This window comes from Sinocyclocheilus rhinocerous, unplaced genomic scaffold (assembly GCF_001515625.1).
Source record: "Sinocyclocheilus rhinocerous isolate Xijiao unplaced genomic scaffold, SAMN03320098_v1.1 scaffold711, whole genome shotgun sequence".
In the NCBI taxonomy this organism is placed as follows: Eukaryota; Metazoa; Chordata; class Actinopteri; order Cypriniformes; family Cyprinidae; genus Sinocyclocheilus; species Sinocyclocheilus rhinocerous.
The window spans coordinates 919,475-930,053 of NW_015641018.1; the positions used below are offsets into that span (position 1 = coordinate 919,475).

The following is a 10,579-nucleotide window of genomic DNA, read 5'->3' on the forward strand; positions in this document are numbered from 1 at the left end:
TCATGACGTTCACTCATGGGCGATTCATATTCAAGCGCGAATGAGAACCGTTTCGTGGGGGATGCCAGGTGTTAGAAAAAAAAAAAAAAAAGAATATTCGAATCTCAAAATTGAAAATCAATCAATAATCGAATATTCTGGTCCAGCCCTAATAAATTGAACAGTTTATGGTTGGAGCTGAGCTGGTGATCTGAGAGAGAGATGCAGAGCGTGTGCAGAGCAGGGCGACGCGAGGATATATATATATGAATAGATTCATATATATATATATATATATATATATCATATATGAATAGATTTTTTACATGCACCTAGGGCTGCACGATTAATCGAATGCGATTGTCATGCGCATTTTGATAGTAATGCCGATTCTGTAATCAGCAGGAAATCATCATCACGTGCTTTCAGATGGAGCAGAATTTACTACACATAGCCGTAGTTCACTGACAAGTTACGCAAAAAAATAATGAAAGCAGTTGAATCTTCTGTTTATTCAGCTGCAGCGATAGGCATTTTCTGGGTTTCTTCTGCGAGGCGTATTTGGAGTTTCAGCGCGAGAGTGCCCTCTGGCTTTCGGATGGAGATTTACAGCTGATCACAGAACCGTGCTTCACTGAAAGATACGCATGACAATCGCAGCTTCTGTCGAATAGTGATCTCGATTCCATTTCGATTTATCGTGCAGCCCTACATGCACCCCTAGTTTTCTCTTCCTCTTCTCTAAAGCAGCGCAACATGGCCTCGCCTCTTTTGCTGCATGTTCCCGGGGGCGGGGTTCATCTGGGTTTGTGATGTCACAAACCCGGGAAGTAACTCGTTGTAGTCCCTACGAGCCTTTTTTGTAGGCATTAAACTGTCATAATTTTAAAAGACATTTGCATTGAACTTTAAGCGTCGTAATTTTGCAGATATTGTTTATGCTCAAACTAGGGTTGTAACAGTATGAGATTTTCACGGTATGATAATCGTCTCAGAAAATATCACGGTTTCACGGTATATATTAAACAATAATTCTTATCAGTAACAATGACTCTTAAAAGAATAAGAAGTTATTTTAGTAAACAAATCCTTTCTTACAACAAACTTGAAACCATTTTTATGAAAGTATTGAAGTCTCCCTTCTGAAAAAAAAATTAAAATAAATAAATAAAACAATTTAAAAATAAAGCAATATATATATATCACACTTTAACATTTTAATGAATGTTTTAAAATGTTATCAAATGAAAATAACAACTCCTTTTATTTTTGGCAAAGTGCTGCACAACAAAGGTATACTAAGTTAAAACATGGACAAACATGATATTCCTTAAAAATAATGCGTGTGTGTTATTTGAAGGCCAATTGCCACTAATGTTGTGTTTTTGTGATGTTAATTAAAGGAGTTAATGTTTAAGTATTATTGTAATTTTTTCCCTATGGTATTGACTTGGTATCGAGTATGGTGTATTTTTAGTGGTATCGGTACCGACTACTAGATTTTTGGTATTGGTACTAGCACATTTTGCAGTGCTGGCTGCTGCATTAATAATATTTTTTTTTGTCTCTTAGAAATGCACATCTGACAGTAGCTTCAGTTGACCGTAGAAGTTGCTTGAGTTAGGATACAGATGTAAATTTATGTTCATTATAAAAAACAGTAACATCTGTGTAATTGTAACAACCAAATTTTTATATGGTGAAATTTAATAATTCTATGCGCAATAGCATAGGCTACATATTTTTGTGTTGGACTCATAAGAGAGAAAAAAAACTTGCACGGTTCTACATTTGCCTAATATAAAGTAATTAATTCAGATTTAAGGGTTCTTAAAAAAGCTATTTACAAAGCACACTTTTGTTGCTTCACGTTTTTGACATGCAGTCTCTGTGCGCATGGCGAAATGAGCGAGGAACGTGAGAAAATCACCGAAATGGGAGATTTGGTCGCAAAAAGAAATGCATCGTCAGTTGTATGGAAATATTTTGGCTACAGAAAGGATGATGATGTACCAAAAACAGGTACTTTGTCAGGAGTGCCTTGCAGTTGTTGGCACAACACGCGAAAACACGACTAATTTGTTTAATCATTGGCACCACAAAGCTCTGTATGATGAGTGCAAAGTCAGATCTGATTGCCGTCCAAAGCAAAAAACTATTTTGGATGTGTTTGTTATCACTGATGCGATAACATTTCACCTCGCGAAAGACATCTTCTTTAGTGCTCCGTTTTAACCTGGAATACATATATATTTATGGGGGGTTGGGGTTGTGGGCTAGTCCATTCAAGTTTCCCCTCTTTTCCTCACTTTCCTTCGTTTTTAAGCTTGTAAGTGCCCGTGTGCATTTTACTTTCACGAATTAGCAGCAATTCGGCGTTTGTATTATATTTGCTTTCTGTGAAGATGCCTACAAAATCACCCCAATTATTCTAGAATTAATAATTAGCCATTTAATTTTTGAGCAATTCAAGACATCTGATGAACTTTCCTGTATTTCTACACATCGCAATATAGGCTATATTGCAGTAAAAAAGATATCGCAATGTCAGTTTTTTTTCATATCGTGCAGCCCTAGTCTACATTAATAATACAATACAATTCCATATGTTTACCCCACATTTCTACCATAATACTATGGTGCAGTTAGTGTTGCTACAGTAAATCCATAGTAAATGATAGCAATTTGTAGATTGAAAAGCCTTTTGACTGTATTGTTGCGCACAGTGTTTCTCCTGTATGTCAGCTCAGTTTTTTTCTGGTTTTAAATCATACTTTAAATCACAGAGACATTTGAGTTCTTCACTGAATTCAAGCGCTTCACACTGGATCTCACAGCGATGTTTAGTGGTCGCGCGATCGACACTTGAACTTTGAGCTGAGTGGAAAAATGCTAGGCGTTTTTCAAATGATTAAGCTCTGTTTTGTTCAGTTTTGCCGCATAAACATTATATCGAACATTTGTCTAACTCTTTATCATTTTATCGAGGGAAAGGTATATCGTGATAATTATCGTTATCGCTTTATTGCCCATCCCTATCTACTAGTCAGCCATCCTGACCATCCATCCCTCCTTATATAACTGATTGGTCAGGAGGTCTGTAGAAGGTGTTTTATTCAGTGAATTTTTTGTAATTATGACTTGCATTTTGAAGTTTTTTTATGATACGTTATTATAGATAAAAATGGATTAAAGAGACACTGTTGTTCAGTTTCGCATTGATTTTTTTCTTTGAAGTACAGTGTGTATCAGTAAGAAAGAATAAGGCCACATCCACACGAAGCCAGAGCTTTCCCTATCCGATCTTTTTTTTCTCCCTCTTCTCAAGAAATATCTGCGTACACACGTACACACGAAACCACAAAACCTGACACAAAACGATGTAGTATACATGCCAGACCAGTATGTGGCACTGTAATTCTGCTACAGAGATACACTAAAAACAGAGAAGACGACTTGGACTATGTGCATAAACCTTGCGCAGTGTATACAAACGAACATGGAACAATACATTTATTAATCTGTGTTAATGTTAGTTAATAAAAAGACAATCATTCAATGTTTGTTCATGTTGTTTTTGCTGTAACGTGACGTAGCGGTGTCTGACTAGGTTAGAGACGTGGGGTGATGACATCATCATTTCACAAAATACACGGATTGGCTGTACACATGAAAACGCAAAGGTGTCGTTTTCAGATTTATCCACTCTGGGACCTGGTTTAAAAAAAATAGTGGTTTCACGCTCCCAAAACGCCAGATCCGTCTGGATGAAACGCCAATCCGATACAACATTTTTACATATACAGCTAAACGTGTCTCCGTGTGGACGGGGCCTTAACTAACCATTTTTTTACAACTCGTAGCTAGAAGAGCTTGCTTGTACTTCTCAAAAAAAAAAACGTGAAAGACTTGGGCTTTCTTGGACATCATGTGTATTTATGAAAATAAAACAGCTCCTTTAGTATCAGTGCAACCATACGGCTCATTCACAGACTGACAGCCATTATTCTCACATGATCGTGCTCTTTTGTTAAATGTTAAATTTGTGTAGGTGGACTAACACGTATGTCCACGGCATCTCTTCATCTTGAAACTATATGTAGGGCAGCTGTACTTCTCCTGCCTCCCTGCACTCGATAAATACCAACACGTGGTTTGGAGCTAAAACCATATATTCTGCGAACAGCTTCCTTAAACGTAAACGTAACTTATCTCTCTCCAAGATTCAGCAGCTTCCTTAGGCTAATCCAAATGTCTCAGTTCTCTAGTAAACAAGGTATCTGACTGAGATCGACCATACCATAGCTTGGTATTTCTCCAGTGCATAATTGTTGCAAGCACACACTTGAGATGGGGTGTCGACACAGGCTGCATGTTTCCAATCAAGTGTTTTTGTGTTGGTATAACATGGGAAATCAATAATCTTTAATCAGTAAGCTGAAAGACTGCCAGATTCTTCTTCTGAAAGTCAGGATTATAAGCCGTAGATTCATAAAGTCTGTTGCCTTTATGCTGACATTTTTAATTGTGCAGTTTTATTATGATGTTGTTTAGACATTCACTGTTTTGCTGCTCAGGAAACATTTTTATTAATTTAAATGTTAAAAATAATTGTGCTGCTTATTTTTGGGGAAAACTGTCACAATTTTTTCAGCATTCTTTGTTAAATAGAAAGTTCAATGAATAGCATTTATTTAAATTTGAAATCTTTTGTAACGTATAAATGTCTTTACAGTCACCTTTGATAAATTTAATGTGTCCTTACTGAATAAAAGTTTTTTTTTTTTTTCATTTGTTTTTAAAAAATCTTACTTCAAACTTTGAAGGATAGTGTATCATGGCTTCCACAAAAATATTAAGCAGATTTTTTTTTTTCAATATTTATAACAATAATAAATGCTTCTTAAAGGGTTAGTTCACCCAAAAATGAAAATGCTGTCATTAATTACTCACCCTCGTGTTGTTCCAAACCCATAAGACCTTCGTTCATCTTCGGAACACAATTTAAGATATTTTTGATGAAATCTGAGGGCTCTCTGACCCTCCCATAGACGGCAAGGTAACTACCACGTTCAAGGTCCAGAAAAGTACCAAGATGATCGACAAAGTAGTCCGTGTGACATCAGTGGGTTCAACTGTATTTTCGTCTCTACTGCGTCACTTTGGACGCGCGTTCACGACAGGAAGACTGGAGCATTTGTAATCAAATAAATACAGCATTGGTGAGCATAAGAGATTTTTCAAATACATACCAATAGTATAGCTTAATTTGTTTGATTGGTTATCACACTTTACTTGCACATGTGCGGCTAAAAATGTTTTAATATATAAAACATTTGGGCACCGTGATTTTCACTCGTAAAAACGAGCCAAACCCAAGAGGTGTCATGCAGTTTTTCATTGTAGCGCGCACGCTCTGATATATAATTTCACGCGCTGTGTCCAATTAGTTGCAATAATTATGTCCACAGCTCTCTTTTGTGGCCTTTTGTTCGCTCCTGTCCAACCTCTCGACCATTGTGCCTTCTCTACTCTTTTTCCCTCTGACAAGCAGTTTTTAGCGTGTGCAACCTTATTGAGTTTTGCCTCCATTGACCTTCATCAGTCCCACATGCCTTTTCTGCCGGTCTCAGATGACCCAATTAAACTCTTTCTCTCATTCTGCACCGTCGTTCTCACCGGACTCACTCCGGACCGCTTAAAGGATGAGAGTCAAGGTTCAGGAAAGGGCATCTCCATGGTGAAACGCTGCTGTGTGAGAAAAATATGCTGTAATGATAGTCTAGCCAGAAAGTAAACTGAGACACTGCCATATGAATCGGTCAGGCCGTTGTAAATGGGCAGCAGGAATAGACTTTGATAGAGGAATCCTTTTAGATGTGTTTCTCATCAATCCAGATCCCCCAGGATGAGGATGAGAGAGATCCCTTTGTCTAATGTTGTCAAGACACTTGTGTTCCTCTTAGAGAAAATGTGTTTACAATTTAAGTTTCACAATGTTTAATTTGAGACGCCACCCAGTGGGTAAAGACCGTTTTATATTCCTATTGGAGCTCTGTACATGTTTAGTAGTATTATTATTGTGTTTTTTTTGCAACTGAGTCGAATTATTACGTTTTTCCAGAGGCATTTTTCTATTTTCAATTCACTGCTGAGACTGAATCAGAATGCAAGCAGTACATTTGACAGCAGAATTGCCAAAAAGTGTGCAAACAAAGGTAATTGCTTCTGTCATTCCTGTGAAGCCAGTAAGTTGTTGGAGAATCTCAAGGTTATATTTTCACGTCATACTCTGCAAAAATACTTTTGGGTTTTGGACTTGCAGGTCAGCACTTCCTTTCTCATTCAAGCAGCAGCAAAACTTTAGGTGCATCAGAGTAAAAATAGCATAAAAGAAGATGCATTTATATTAGGGCTGCAACTAACAATTATTTCGATAATCGATTAGTTGGTCGATTATTTTTCCCGATTAATCGGATTAAAAACAAACAATTTTCTTTTTTTATTTTATTGACAAAAACACACTATTCCACATTCTGCCCAATGTCCTTAAAACAAACGTTCCAACTGAATGCTATGAAAACATACAGTGCTTAACAATTTATTAGACCACCTGCCATAATAAAGAGAAAACACATTTTAGCAATTTTAGGAATCTGTCAAAAAAAAATTTAAATAAAAAAAATGTTATTGTCATTTATTTATAACTAAATACTTTTATTCACATAACAAAAATGGCATCCTATGCCTTTCATAGCTTGCGTTCTTGCTGGCATTGTTTAAGTACTTTTTGACTGTAATTGGGTATCTGAAAAAAAAAACACTATAAAGCTCTCTGCCTTTCTTTCATAGATAACAGCAATAATTATATTATTTAATCGATAATGAGAATCATTGTCGATGATTTTCATAATCGATAATAATTGATTTTATCGATTAGTTGTTGCAGCCCTAATTTATATTGACCTGATGATAATATTACAGTGTAGATCACATTTTAGCCATTGCTTTGGCATTCAGAAAGACTATGTTTTCTTTTGTAGCAGCCTGTTACCGTGATAAATAAAACTGGCAAGCTGATGGAAACTGGTTCACACTGACTTCCGGATGGCTGACCAGTCAAATTGGAATCAATGAGACTTGGAGAGACATTCTGTGAAAGATCCATGAGTGGTTGAGTCTGATACTGTACTTCAACAGTGAAACTGATCGCCCCTGAGCTTGTTTAAAGACTGATAGACCCTGTTTCCACCTGTTTTATAGATGTATTTTTTTAGTGATTCGGTCAGCCAGGATGCATCGCCTCCCCTCTTATGTTGGCTCTACACTTTTGCGGGAGCACGAGTGCAGTGTGTAAATACTGTTGAATGAACAAACCCATGTTGTGAATGAAAAGATTCTACCATGATCTGTTGAACAACAGTGTAAGGACTGAATCACTTGTTTTGGTGTGCTTTCTCACAACACGTCCCAGAATGATTGTGGTTTAGGGGAGTGGGTGGCGAATAGGTGGAGCTTTGCTGTGTTTCTGGATTCATTTGGGGATGGATAGCGTTTCCACTATAAATGTGATTTGGTCACTTGCATTTTTGACTACCTTCATATGCTTTCACTGATTTGATCACAAAATGTTTTAGACCCCATTTCAACCTATATTTAAAAAAGTAGTTCACCCCAAAATGAAAATTCTGTCATGAATTACTCACCCTCATGTCGTTCCAAACCCATAAAACCTTCGTTCATCTTCAGAACACAAATTAAGATAAATCCGAGAGCTTTCTGACCCTGACAACAACGCAACTACCACGTTCAAGGCCCAGAAAGGTAGTAAGGACATTGTTAAAATAGTCCATGTGACATCAGTGGTTCAACCTTAATTTTATGAAGCTACGAGAATAAGTTTTGTGTGCAAAGAAAACAAAAACAACAACTTTATTCAGCAATTTCTTCAGTCTTCGATGCACGTTCGCGACAGTATCACGATGCATGTGTGTGCATTCCTCTGCTTGTAAACAAGGCGCAGTGCATCCAGGTTCTACGTCAGAATGCCAGCTCCTGTGTCAGCAGCACTGCATGCATGCGTCGTGGTACTCTCGTGAATGCGTGATGACTGACACGAAAGATAAGAAATTGTTGAATAAAGGTGTTATTGTTGTTTTCTTTGCACACAAAAAGTATTCTCGTAGCTTCATAAAATTACGGTTGAATGTGGTAGTTGCGTTGCTGTCTATTCAGGGACAGAAAGCTCTCTGATTTAATCAAAAATATCTTAATTTGTGTTCCGAAGATGAACGAAGGTCTTATGGGTTTGGAACGACATGAGGGTGAGTAATTAATGACAGAATTTTCATTTTTGGGTGAACTATCCCTTTAACACCAATCCCAAAAACACATCCTAATATCAGGTGGAAACAAGGTATTGAATCGTTTCCTGTTGTGCTATTGCACATTTTACACAACTAATTGTAAGTTGTGTGTCAAATTCAGGGTTGTTTTTCTGAAGCTACGTTCCTGAAATTTGGTCTCACAAATACTTGAGCACAGCATGCTGATAAATAGCATGGAATTAGCGCTAGAGGATGCATCTTTTCTAGCATGCAGACACATTTTTGCTTGTCACAGACATGTAAGAGTGTTGAGTGTTGCATTCTGTGCTTTAACATCATCTGCTTAATAATGTTAATGTTGTTGTTTTTTTGAAAACGTTGATGTACCCTGATATCTGAACTCTTACCTTAACTCTTACCTTAAACCTTAAGGCTTGTGCACACCGGGACAATTATCGCCCGCGATTATCGCCAACGTTTAACGCCTCGTGACTAAACAAAGGGCGCCAATGTGAGTGTGCACACCGACGCGCAAAACGGCAGGCGTAAAAGCGTCATTAAAAAAATGTTATTTTTGGTTTGACGTGCCGTGCTAAAAACTGGCCGACCAATGAGATTGGCGCTTTTGTTCACGTGCCTGGAGCTGCTGAAGTTACAGTAAAACACGACTTAGTGGCGCTCAAGCACAAAACGGTCTTGCAGAGCACACATTGATACCTAACGACGTAGAGGAAGTAAGTAGACTAAGAAGATGCATCGAGGCAAGATGAATGTAGAGCTGCTGGTCTCATTGGTGTCTGAACACAAAGGGCTTTATGACATACGCGACAGCGACTACAAAAATCTTGATAAGAGGGAGTTATGGAGAGGAATTGCAGATCAAATAGGATTCGATGTGTACCGGGGTATTTCTGTTTTTCATTAAGCACGATCTAATGTCAGTGAGTGAATTTGCACATTCACTCGGCTCATCGCCAGTGAAAATCTCTTGGGTATGAACACACAAGACGCATCGAAAAACGTCTCGAAAAACGCTAGCGATAAGCACGCATGATAATCATCCCGGTGTGCACAAGGCTTTAATGTCACCTTAACTCAACAGTATGATCTTTTCATGATGAATTGAAATCTGTGTATCATGTTCTGCATTTGGACAAACAGTTGCTTATTTTTTCAAGAGAAATGGAAAGTTACTGAAATGTTTAATCATGTAAATAAAAACATGATTTATTTATTGACCCTTCATTGCTACATGGCACCAAGTATCCGTTTTTTTGTTTTCTCTTTATGTCCAGACTGTAGAGACTCCTCCACTGCTAAGGGTTCATATTGGAGCAAGACCTGATCACATGGTAAGCCAAGAAAAGATCTCTTGTTCTTTTCTAGACTGCAGCTATTTGTTTTGGTCAACATCAAGGCACCTTAAGCACCGTACACATGTGGTCTCAGGAGCCATGGACGAGTACACAGCTGTAACTGAATTACGGAATGCCAGAGGGTTAGATTTGACAGTCATTCATCTATTTTTTATTTTAGAAATAACACAAACTGTGCAGACATTTAGGTTGAGCACAGCGATGTTGTACCAAATACTGCACAATATACACTACCGCTCAAAAGTTTGGGATCAGTAAGACTTGTAATGTTTTTTAAAGGAGTCTCTTATGCTCATCAAGGCTGCATTTATTTGATCAAAAATACAGAAAAAAAACCCGTAATCTTGCAAATGATTCTTTAATGAATAAAAAGTTAAAATGAAGAGCATTTATTTAAAATAGAAATCTTTTCTAACAATATACACTACCGTTCAAAAGTTTGGGGTCAGTAAATTTTTATTCTTTCTTTTTTTGAAAGAAATTAAAACTTTTATTCAGCAAGGATGTGTTAAATTGTTAAGAAGTGATAGCAAAGATTTATATTGTTAGAAAATATTTATATTTTGAATAAATGCTGTTCTTTTTAACTTTTTATTCATCAAAGAATCCTGAAAAAAAGTATCACAGGTTCCAAAAAAAAATATTAAGCAGCACAACAGTTCCCAGCACTGATAATACATCAGCATATTAGAATGATTTCTGAAGGATCATGTGACACTTTATACTGGAGTAATGATGATGGAAATTCAGCTTTGCATCACAGAAATAAATTATATTTTAAAGGATATTAAAATAGAAACCATTATTTCATATTGTAATAACATTTTGCAAGATTACTGTTTTTGTTTCTGTATTTTTGATCAAATAAATGCAGCCTTGATGAGCAGAAGAAACTCC

The 10,579-nt window shown here is 37.0% G+C and overlaps 1 protein-coding gene across 5 annotated transcripts in view; it reads left to right on the forward strand.

The window, feature by feature from the left end:
* Nucleotides 1-10,579, forward strand: part of tbl1xr1a (TBL1X/Y related 1a) — a 65,175-nt gene that overhangs the window by 20,490 nt on the left and 34,106 nt on the right. For 2 of the 5 annotated variants that reach the window (XM_016570017.1, XM_016570019.1), the window contains exon 2: nucleotides 9,602-9,658. The exons of the other annotated variants lie outside the window; for them this stretch is intronic. The gene's annotated coding sequence lies outside the window, so the exon portion shown is untranslated. The remainder of the gene's footprint in view (nucleotides 1-9,601; nucleotides 9,659-10,579) is intronic. 5 annotated transcript variants of the gene reach the window in all.